The following is a 10,247-nucleotide window of genomic DNA, read 5'->3' as shown; positions in this document are numbered from 1 at the left end:
CATGACTTTGAAAATAAAAAAATGAAATATAACAGTCTCGTGATAGCTATCAGATCAACTTCCTGTTTTGGAAGAAATTAGTCTTTCATTGTTACTCGCATAATATCTGGTTTCTTAAAGTAGTCTAGAAGAGTAAACAGTGTACTAAAAAGGGCTTCCTCTCAATGCAATTTCTACAATGATCTTTTAACTGCATTTTCCACTTGGCATGCTTCCAGGTAAGGTTGTAATGCTATAAGAAATGAAATAATACTCACAATTATGTATTCATTTATGCTTTTTTATTAGAGGTTTGCTCGGGGTGCAGCTCTTCACATTCACTCAGCAGATCAGGTCCTGGCCTGTCCCACTGCCGAATTGTCACTTTTGATCTATTTTATGCATCCTAGCTAAAAGTATTACTTTCTTTCCAAAATGTATTTTCATACTCATTGACTCTGAATGGCATAATGAGTAATAAGAATCGTCATATTATAATGATTTCTGAAGGATGTGACACTGAAGACTGGAGAAATGATACTAAAAATTCAGCTTTGCCAAAACAGAAACAACATTTATTTATTTAAACTATGATTACTAAATTATTACTAAACTACTATTTAAACATATATATCTATATATATATTTTTACCATATTTGTATTAAAAAGAAATGCAACATTGGCGAACAGAAAATACTTTTAAAAAAAAACAACCCTTATGATCCCAAACTTACGAAGGGAAGTGTATATGGCGTTTAAATGAAGATATAGATATCAGGTTGTGTGCCTTGAAGATTTTCAGTCAACAAGGTGGTAAGTCAAACGAAACGTTGGTTTTTGCAGCCATCCAAAATGATCCTATCCGCATGTTTAAAACTAAAAAAGTTCGCCTAATCCTTTTGTTCACATATAAGCAGTCACTTACCTCACCTGTGGGACTATTCTTCCAGCATCCCTTCACCACATCACCTCCACCCATATTTCTTAATTTATACTAATTAAGGGCCAGGAAAACTTTAACATCCATTGTGAACAGCAAAATCACTCTCCAGGATTAGGCTTCAGGAGCTTATGCGTCAATAAAATCTTTGCTGATCATGCCGATCTAATTTGCAGACCGAATTTTGATTTTCTGGAAGTTGTTTCAGATGCCATTTGGAGTTTAACATGAACAGAAGAACATTATAAATCGAACAAGGTTTGTTAGTGTGAAAAGTTTTCTACAATCTATAAGTATTCTTTATATATATACACACTCACACACAATTTATTTTTGTCATTTTGGGATAGGATATAGCTAGACATGAAGTGGGAGAGAGGGGGAGAGGGGGATCAGAAAATGTCCACAAGCTGGGACTCGAACTCGAGTCACCCAAATCACAACCGTTCCTCATGACAGAGCGCTGCCCACAAGGCTATTGGCTCTGACAGAAATAAAAACTTCAAGCGTGTTTAGTATTTGGAACAGAATACTGTAATCTTGGAAAATGTGTGTGTAATCAGGAAAACATATTAGGCCACTGGGAGGACAAAGCTCAAAGCTCCTGATTTTATCTTCAGGGGTCAGTAAAGTTTATCTTTACATCTCTAGAGGGCATTCAAAAGAGAATCTCTGTGTTTTGTCTAAGGCTCAAAGGTCACTTAAATGTGGCTTTTTGATAGACTGCTTGCAGCCAAAAATTGACTAAAATTATGTTTATGTTGAGTAAATTAGAAGTTCCTTTTAGTGTCTTCATGGGTAATTGTTTACGTTTATCTTGCATGCTCTTTTAACCAGGTCTGTTTGTTGAAGGGTAACAGGACAGTATATGAGGCCCAGCTTCTCTCAGTTTTAAGGATAATCAATAGGAAAATCTCTCTCTCTCTCTCTCTCTCTCTCTCTCTCTCTCTCTCTCTATATATATATATATATATATATACGGATGTATATACACACACAAATATTTTTTGGTTAACAAAATACTTCTTTGCTGACATCTTTGCCTACTTTTTATATGGTCTGCAACAATGCTTAAGTAGGTGGTACGTGTGTGTCCAAAGTAACATCCACATGGACGGCAGGACCCAAGGTTTCCCAGCAGAACATTGCCCAAAGCATCACACTGCCTCCGCCGGCTCACCTTCTTCCCAGAGTGCATCCTGGGGCCATGTGTTCCTCAGGTAAGCAACAAACACGCACCCGGCCATCCACATGATGTAAAAGAAAGCGTGACCAGGCCACCTTCCTCCATTGCTCGTGGTCCAGTTCTAATGCTCACGTGCCACTGTTGGCGCTTTCGGCGGTGGACAAGCATGGACACCCTGACTGGTCTGCGGCTATGCAGCTCCATACACGACAAACTGCGATGCACTGTGCATGTTAACACCTTTCTATAAGAACCAACTTTAACTTCTTGAGTAATTTGAGCTCCAGTAGCTCGTCTGTTTGATCGGACCACACGGGCCAGCCTTCGCTCCTCCTGTGCATCAATGAGCCTTGGCCGCCCATGACCCTGTGGCCGGTTCTCCACTGTTCCTTCCTTGGAGCACTTTTGATAGATACTGACCACTGCAGACCGGGAACAGCCCACAAGAGCTGCAGTTTTGGAGATGCTCTGACCCAGTCGTCTAGCCATCACAATTTGGCCCTTGTCAAACTCACTCAAATCCTTACGCTTGGCCATTTTTCTGCTTCTATCACATCAACTTTGAGAGCAAAATGTTCACTTGCTCCCAAATATATCCCACCCACTAACAGGTGCCGTGATGAAGAGATAATCAGTGTTATTCACTTCACCTCTCAGTGGTCATAATAATGTTATGCCAGACTGGTGTCAACATCGTATTAATAAATATAAAATCTTTAATGCATTAAAAGAATTTAACACAAACAAATTACTAATTGTTACTGATTTAACTACGGAGTCATCTTGCTTTTGAACAGTGTATAGGCTGTAACCTATTTTCAAATCATATACAACCACGTCACATTGAATATATCTATGAACATTAATATAGCCCAGTTTGTACACACTGTGTACCAATTCAGAGGCGACATCCTTTAAAGGATGCAGACTTCGAAAGCCATGAAGTCAGACTGAGCATTATTAAAGTAGACTCTTTTAGATTTATACTGCCAATATAGTATTTTTTAATTTAACCTAACATTATACTTATAGTTTACTTTTGATATATTATTTTTGCACTTTAAGTATATACTACTATGTTCCTATTTTTTGCATTCTTAAAATATATCGTTAACTGCACTTTATATCTTTAACTGCACTTTTTTTCTAGCTTTATGCATCCTTTTTTAATCAACTCCTGTTGATGTGAGTGAGTTGAATAAAAAAATAAAATGAAAAAGCAACAATTTAAACAAAAAGCCGAGAAAAGTAAATCATATTTTTTTCAAAGCCTACATCCGGGTGGGATTCAGAATGATGATCAAACACAGATTGTGTTGATCGAATCCATCAACACCACCAACTCTTTACAGTTGTTTCCTCTTCTTTGGTTCATGATTTTATTCAGCTAGACTTTAGGCAATTTTGAATTATATGCTGTTGAATGTTGATGTACGTATGCTATTGCTTGTTTCTGTCTCTTCTTCTCCTGTGTTTTAATCTGGAAATTCTGTACTAGAAAATGCGTAAAAGCACACCCCTACCAGTCAAACCATGGATAGTCAGAAATTTCAGACATTGGCGGGGAAAGAGTCAAGTAGATCTGAAATAATTCCTGTATTCACTACCAGTGGACTAGCCAACACAAAACATTCAGATACTTAGAATTTGAAAATTCAGATACTCAGTTTGAAAATATTGATTTATAAAGGAAAAAGGTTCCCTATCTGTTTCCTTTATAAATTAATATTTTCAAACAATGTCAGTTTATAAGACAGTATGCAAAACTATGAGAAAAAAGTATTTAATAGGCCACTCATTCCAAAGATTAAACAACTACAAGTCAAGAAAACTTGGAATGCTTAATTATACTTTGGATCGAGATAAAGTATATCTTGATCAAAAGATCGAGTACAATTACATGCCAAATATACTTCGACTTTTCTGGCAGGACAAGTCACAGTATACTTATATGCAATTTTAAGTATATTTCCGGGAAGTAAATAAAAAGTAGCCTGAAAGTATACTCTTATTTTAGTTTAAAAGAGGTATACTAATAGCACACTTAAACTTGTTTTTCTTGAGGGTAATCGTCTAGATAGTTCTGATGTGCAGCAAAAGATTGAGTTTCCCAAAATACAAACCTGATTACAAAACAGTTGGGACTCTGTACAAATTGTGAATAAACACAGAATGCAATGATATGGAAGTTTCAATTTTCAATATTTTATTCATAACACAAACATAGATGACATCAAATGTTTAAACTGAGAAAATGTATAATTTTAAGGGAAGAATTAGTTGATTTAAAATTTCAAGGCATCAACACATCTCAAAAAAGTTGGGACAAGGCCATGTTTACCACTGTGTGGCATCCCCTCTTCTTTTTATAACAGTCTGCAAACGTCTGGGGACTGAGGAGACGAGTTGCTCAAGTTTAGGAATAGGAATGTTGTCCCATTCTTGTCTAATACAGGTTTCTAGTTGCTCAACTGTCTTGGGTCTTCTTTGTTGCATCTTCCTCTTTATGATGCCCCAAATGTTTTCTATGGGTGAAAGATCTGGACTGGACTTTCCAAACTCATGCAACCCCAAACCATCAGAGATGCAGTTTCTGAACTAAGCGCTGATAACAACTTGGGTTGCCCTTGTCCTCTTTAGTCCGGATGACATGGCGTCCCAGTTTTCCAAAAAGAACTTCAAAATTTTGATTCGTCTGACCACAGAACATTTTTCCACTTTTTCACAATCCATTTTAATTTAGCCTTGGCCCAGAGAAAATGCCTTTCTGGATCATGTTTAGATATGGCCTCTTTTTTTTGACCTATAGAGTTTTAGCCTGGCAACAGCGAATGGCACAGTGGATGTGTTCACCAACAACGTTTTCTTGAAGTATTCCCGAGCCCATGTTGTGATTTCCATTACAGTATCATTCCTGTATGTAATGCAGTGCCATCTAAGGGCCCAAAGATCACGGGCATCCAGTCTGGTTTTCCGGCCTTGACCCTTACGTACAGAGATTGTTCCAGATTCTCTAAATATTTGGATGATATTATGCACTGTAGATGATGATAACTTCTAACTCTTTGCAATTTTTTCTCTGAGAAATGTCTTTCTGATATTGCTCCACTATTTTTCTCCACAGCATTGGGGGAATTGGTGATCCTCTGCCCATCTTGACTTCTGAGAGACACTGCCAATCTGAGAGGCTCTTTTTCTACCCAATCATGTTGCCAATCAGCCTAATAAGTTGCAAATTGGTCTTCCAGCTGTTGCTTATATGTACATTTAACTTTTCCAAGCTCTTATTGCTACCTGTCCCAAATTTTTTTTAAATGTGTAGCTCTCATCAGAAGTTCCAATCAACTAAAGATGCTACAAATCTACCCGGTGTGTCTATAGTGTCCCAATGGACAGGAGAAGAGTTTGAGTGGATGAAGACTCTCCAAGGATCACAGCTGGAGAATTGCAGAGATTAGTTGAGTCTTGGGAGTTAGACATCCTAAAGTAAAAATAAAAATAAATAAAACCCCAATTCAAACAGCACCTACATCACCAAATGTTGCTTGTGAGGGTATAAGAAAAAATCCTCTGCTCTCATCCAAAAATAAACTGTAGACACTACTGGAACTTCAAAAGGGACCGGGTTCAATGGTCACGTGGAACTAAAGAAAGAGCTTTTTGGCAGCAAACAAAAGATGGGGTTGGTGCAAACAAGAATAAATAGTATCCCATCCCCATGGTTAAATATAGCACTGAATCTTTAATGTTGTGAGCCTATTTTTCTGCCAGAGGTCCTGGACATCTTGTTCAAATGCATGGCATCAAGGATTTTACCAAATAATAACAGATAAAAATAATTAAAACCTGCCCATCTCTGCTAAACATAATGGGCCATAGTTGGATCTTCCATCAGGACAAAGAGCCAAAACAAACATCATAATCAACACAAAAATGTGTCACTGAGCACAAAGTGAAGCTTCTGTCATGGCCGTCCCAGTCCCCTGACCTGGGGACTGGGAAGATGAGTCGGGTTAATGGAAGAGAAGCACCACCAATGTGGACCCTGGAATAGCCACCTTCACCAATAGAAGATGAGTCGGGTTAATGGAAGAGAAGCACCACCAATGTGGACCCTGGAATAGCCACCTTCACCAATAGAAGATGAGTCGGGTTAATGGAAGAGAAGCACCACCAATGTGGACCCTGGAATAGCCACCTTCACCAATAGAAGATGAGTCGGGTTAATGGAAGAGAAGCACCACCAATGTGGACCCTGGAATAGCCACCTTCACCAATAGAAGATGAGTCGGGTTAATGGAAGAGAAGCACCACCAATGAGGACCCTGGAATCTGAAGGAACTGGAGAGATTATGTATGGAGGAATGGTCTCTGATCTCTTATCATGTGCTCTCCAAACTCACCAGGCATTATAGGAGAAGACTCAGAGCCAAAAGAAGGTTGCAAAAAATTATTATATGTAAAAGGGTGCCATTAATTGTGGCAATATATATATAGGAGAAAAACATTTATTTCATAATGTGATTTTTACATTTTCAAGATTTTTGTGATTATAAAAAAGATCAAAAGGATTAACAATGCAGGTTTTTTTCACAGGCTTTGTTCATATTTACCAATATTTCTGACCATGACGGTATATACCGATGAGCCAAAACAATATGACCTGTTTGCTGTTGGTCTTCCACGTGCTGCCAAAACAGCACCAACCAGCTGATTCATGGACTCTACAAAACCCCTGAATGTGTCCTGTGGCATCCCTTGGATCAAACTTGTTAAGGCTCAATTGGATTGAGGCCAGGGCAACACCTTGAACTCTTCCACATGTTCCTCAAACCATTCCTGAACAATGTGTGCAGTGTGACAGGGTAGTTATCCTGCCGAAAAAAGCCACTGCCACCATTGTCGTGAAGGGGTGTACCTGTTCTGCAACAATGATTAATTAGGTGGCACGAAGTAGACCATTGCCAATAGCATCAAACTCCAACCATTGGCTTGTTGTCATCATACATCCTTGTACCCTCACCTATCCTAAACAGTGAACACATTTACAGTCATCTACATGATGTGAATGAAAACCAGATTCATTGGACCAGGTAACCTTCCTTCACTGATCCAAGGTCCAGTTCTGATACTCGCTTGCCCATTGTAGGTGCTTTCGACGGTGGACAGGGGTCATCATATCAGAGTCCTGAATGCGGGCGGGTACCTGACAAGTGAATCGCTAATATTTGATGTAACAGGTGGAATAATATTGACGATGTCATTTGCAGTGTGGGTGTGGGTCAGGTTGTGAATCAGTAGGCAAGGGTGGACTGCTGCTGCGGGAGAAATATTTTGACTCAATTCGTGACTCACTGATAGGCACCTGCTTTCAAATGATCTTGGTGTTTAGTGTTCATACTAGAACACTAGATAGATAGATAGATAGATAGATAGATAGATAGATAGATAGACAGACAGACAGACAGACAGACAGACAGACAGACAGACAGACAGACAGATAGACAGACAGACAGACTTAGTGTCATTATGTTAGCTGTCAAGGCTCTGCAGTTCACAAAACTGTAAAAACAATTTGGATATCACTGTATATTATTTCCTCTGTTTTAGTAAACATCACAATAATAAAGTGTTTGGATACACATAGACAAGTTATATATTGCCTACAGACACTGAGTTTGTTGTCATAGACAGAAATCTTTCTGAATCACTTGCCGTCTTGTTTGATCAAACTACTGTTTGCTTTGCCTGAGCCAAACTGAGAGCAGGGAGAGACAAGGTACGTGCTGCGGAACATGTGTCATGGATGAGGAGGGGGTGAGGGTGGGAGAGTCTCGGCATAGTGACTCCGAGGCTTGGACCCTGCCATTGATTTTAGGATGATTCAAAAAGAGAGGGGGTTATGTGTGGGAGGAAGACCCAAGGACACCACCCACCCCCTTTACTAGTAAACAAAGACAGCCATAATTTGGCAATGAAGAGAGAAAGAGAGTGTGAGAATAAGAGGGAGATCTGCATAGTAAATAGACAATGACTATGCGTCCACTGTCTTGATTCCTGAATGGGAAGAGAGCCAGATCAGGCTCCTTGTTTAAGGTCCAGTGGCGCGCCACAAGACAGGAAACTCACATGAAAGAATGGGGGACGGGGAGGTCGGAGCCACTAAGGTGGCCCGTCGGAAGTTATTGTTTCTGAAAAAGAAGCATCCAGTATAATTGTGAGTTCATTGGATACCGTTTTGTTTGTTACAAGACAAACTGTTTGAACCCCCCCCCCCCCACACACACACACACACTCTCATTGGTTTCCATGTTTTATGGGGACTTCCTATATGCTTTATGATTCTTATACTGTGCAAATTGTATATTTTATCCCACAATCCTAATCATCATACAAAAGTTAGTTTTTTTTAAATTAAAAAATATTAAGCAATACAAAATTGTTGATAATAACTTGAGCGCCAAATTAGCATTACATTTTAAAATAGAAGACAATTTTAAATGGTCACCACTTTTTTAAATTAAATAAAATCTTCTTTTTTTTAGATTATTTTTTAAAACAGTCTTACAGACCCATTTTCTTAACAGTAGTGACACACACACACACACACACACACACACACACACACACACACACACACACACATAGGCAATGCATATAGGCCAATAGACTTTACTGACAAATGTACTCAATATCATCCAACTGCGGCCACAAATGGGCGTTATCGTGCTGGTGGGGGTTTCCGTTTTCGCAGACTGGAACGCCCCCTTCTTCTTCTTCACCTCTTCTGCTGAACTGCTAGCTGTCAATATCCGGATTAATGTTCAACATTCACCGCTAGTTTGTTTTTCTCAAACAGAAGCTTCAAAATAAGATCTAGCATCTTTCAACATGACATCATGACTTTGGATAAACATACACGTCACTTTCTAAAGCCAAGTGGCGTTATATCTGTACGCATTGAGCTATCTGCTATGTCTACGCTAAAACGACCCATTATGTGTTTGTGGGATACCCTTGTGTATGTCTACGCCGAAATGAACCATTATGTATGTGTGTGTGTGTGTCCACAATGTAAATGGATTCATAAACGTACTAAATTATGTTTTTTTGAAAATGTAAAATTGCAGAATGTTTTTTGTGATGGGTAGGTTTAGGGATCAGGGTTGGGTGTAGGCAATCGTTATTGTGATTGACATGGCCAAATAAAATGTTAAGAATAGGTTGCAGGGCATTTCCACTGAACTGGTTTGGGGGGAAAATAACGCATATGACATCATATCCATGTGCCCTGAGAAACTGATCGAGATTGGTTGATGAGACGCTACCAGGAATGCCCAATAGGCCAAAGTGGAAGCAATTGGGAACAACAGCAACTCAGCGTAGAAATCACAGAGTGGGGTCAGCACATACATGTGCGCAGAAGTCGCCAACTTTCTGCAGAGTCAATAACTACAGACCTCCAAACTTCCTGTGGCCTTCAGATTAGCTCAGTATGTAGAGAGCTTATTGGAATGGGTTTCCATGGCCGAGCAGCTTATCCAAGCCTTACATCACCAAGTACAATGCAAAGCGTGGATCCAGTGGAGTAAAGCAGCCGCCACTGGCTCTTGAGCAGTGGAGATGTGTTCTCTGGAGTGACCAATCACACTTCTCTGTCTGGCAATCCGATCGACGAGTCTGGGTTTGGCGATTACCAGGTAAACGGTACTTTTCTGACTGCATTGTGCCAAGTGTAAAGTTTTGTGGAGGGGGGTTATGGTGTGGTGTTGTTTTTCAAGGGATGGGCTTGACGCCTTAGTTCCAGTGAAAGGAACTCTTAAAGCTTCAGCATGCCAAGAAATTTTGGACAGTTTCATGTTCCCCAATTTTGTGGGAACAGTTTGGGGATGGCACCTTCCTGTTCCAACATGACTGCGCTCCAGTGCATAAAGCGTCAGTCCATAAAGACATGGATGAGTGAGTTTGGTGTGGAGGAACTTGACTGGCCTGCACAGAGTCCTGAGCTCAACCCGATAGATCACCTTTGGGATGAATTAGAGCGGAGACTGAGAGCCAGGCCTTCTCGTCCAACATCAGTGCCTGACCTCACAAACACACTTCTAGAAGAATGGTCATAAATCCCCATAAACACACTCCTA

The sequence above is a fragment of the Pseudorasbora parva genome, chromosome 1 (assembly GCF_024679245.1).
Source record: "Pseudorasbora parva isolate DD20220531a chromosome 1, ASM2467924v1, whole genome shotgun sequence".
Lineage (NCBI taxonomy): Eukaryota > Metazoa > Chordata > Actinopteri > Cypriniformes > Gobionidae > Pseudorasbora > Pseudorasbora parva.
This window is presented reverse-complemented; position numbering follows the sequence as displayed.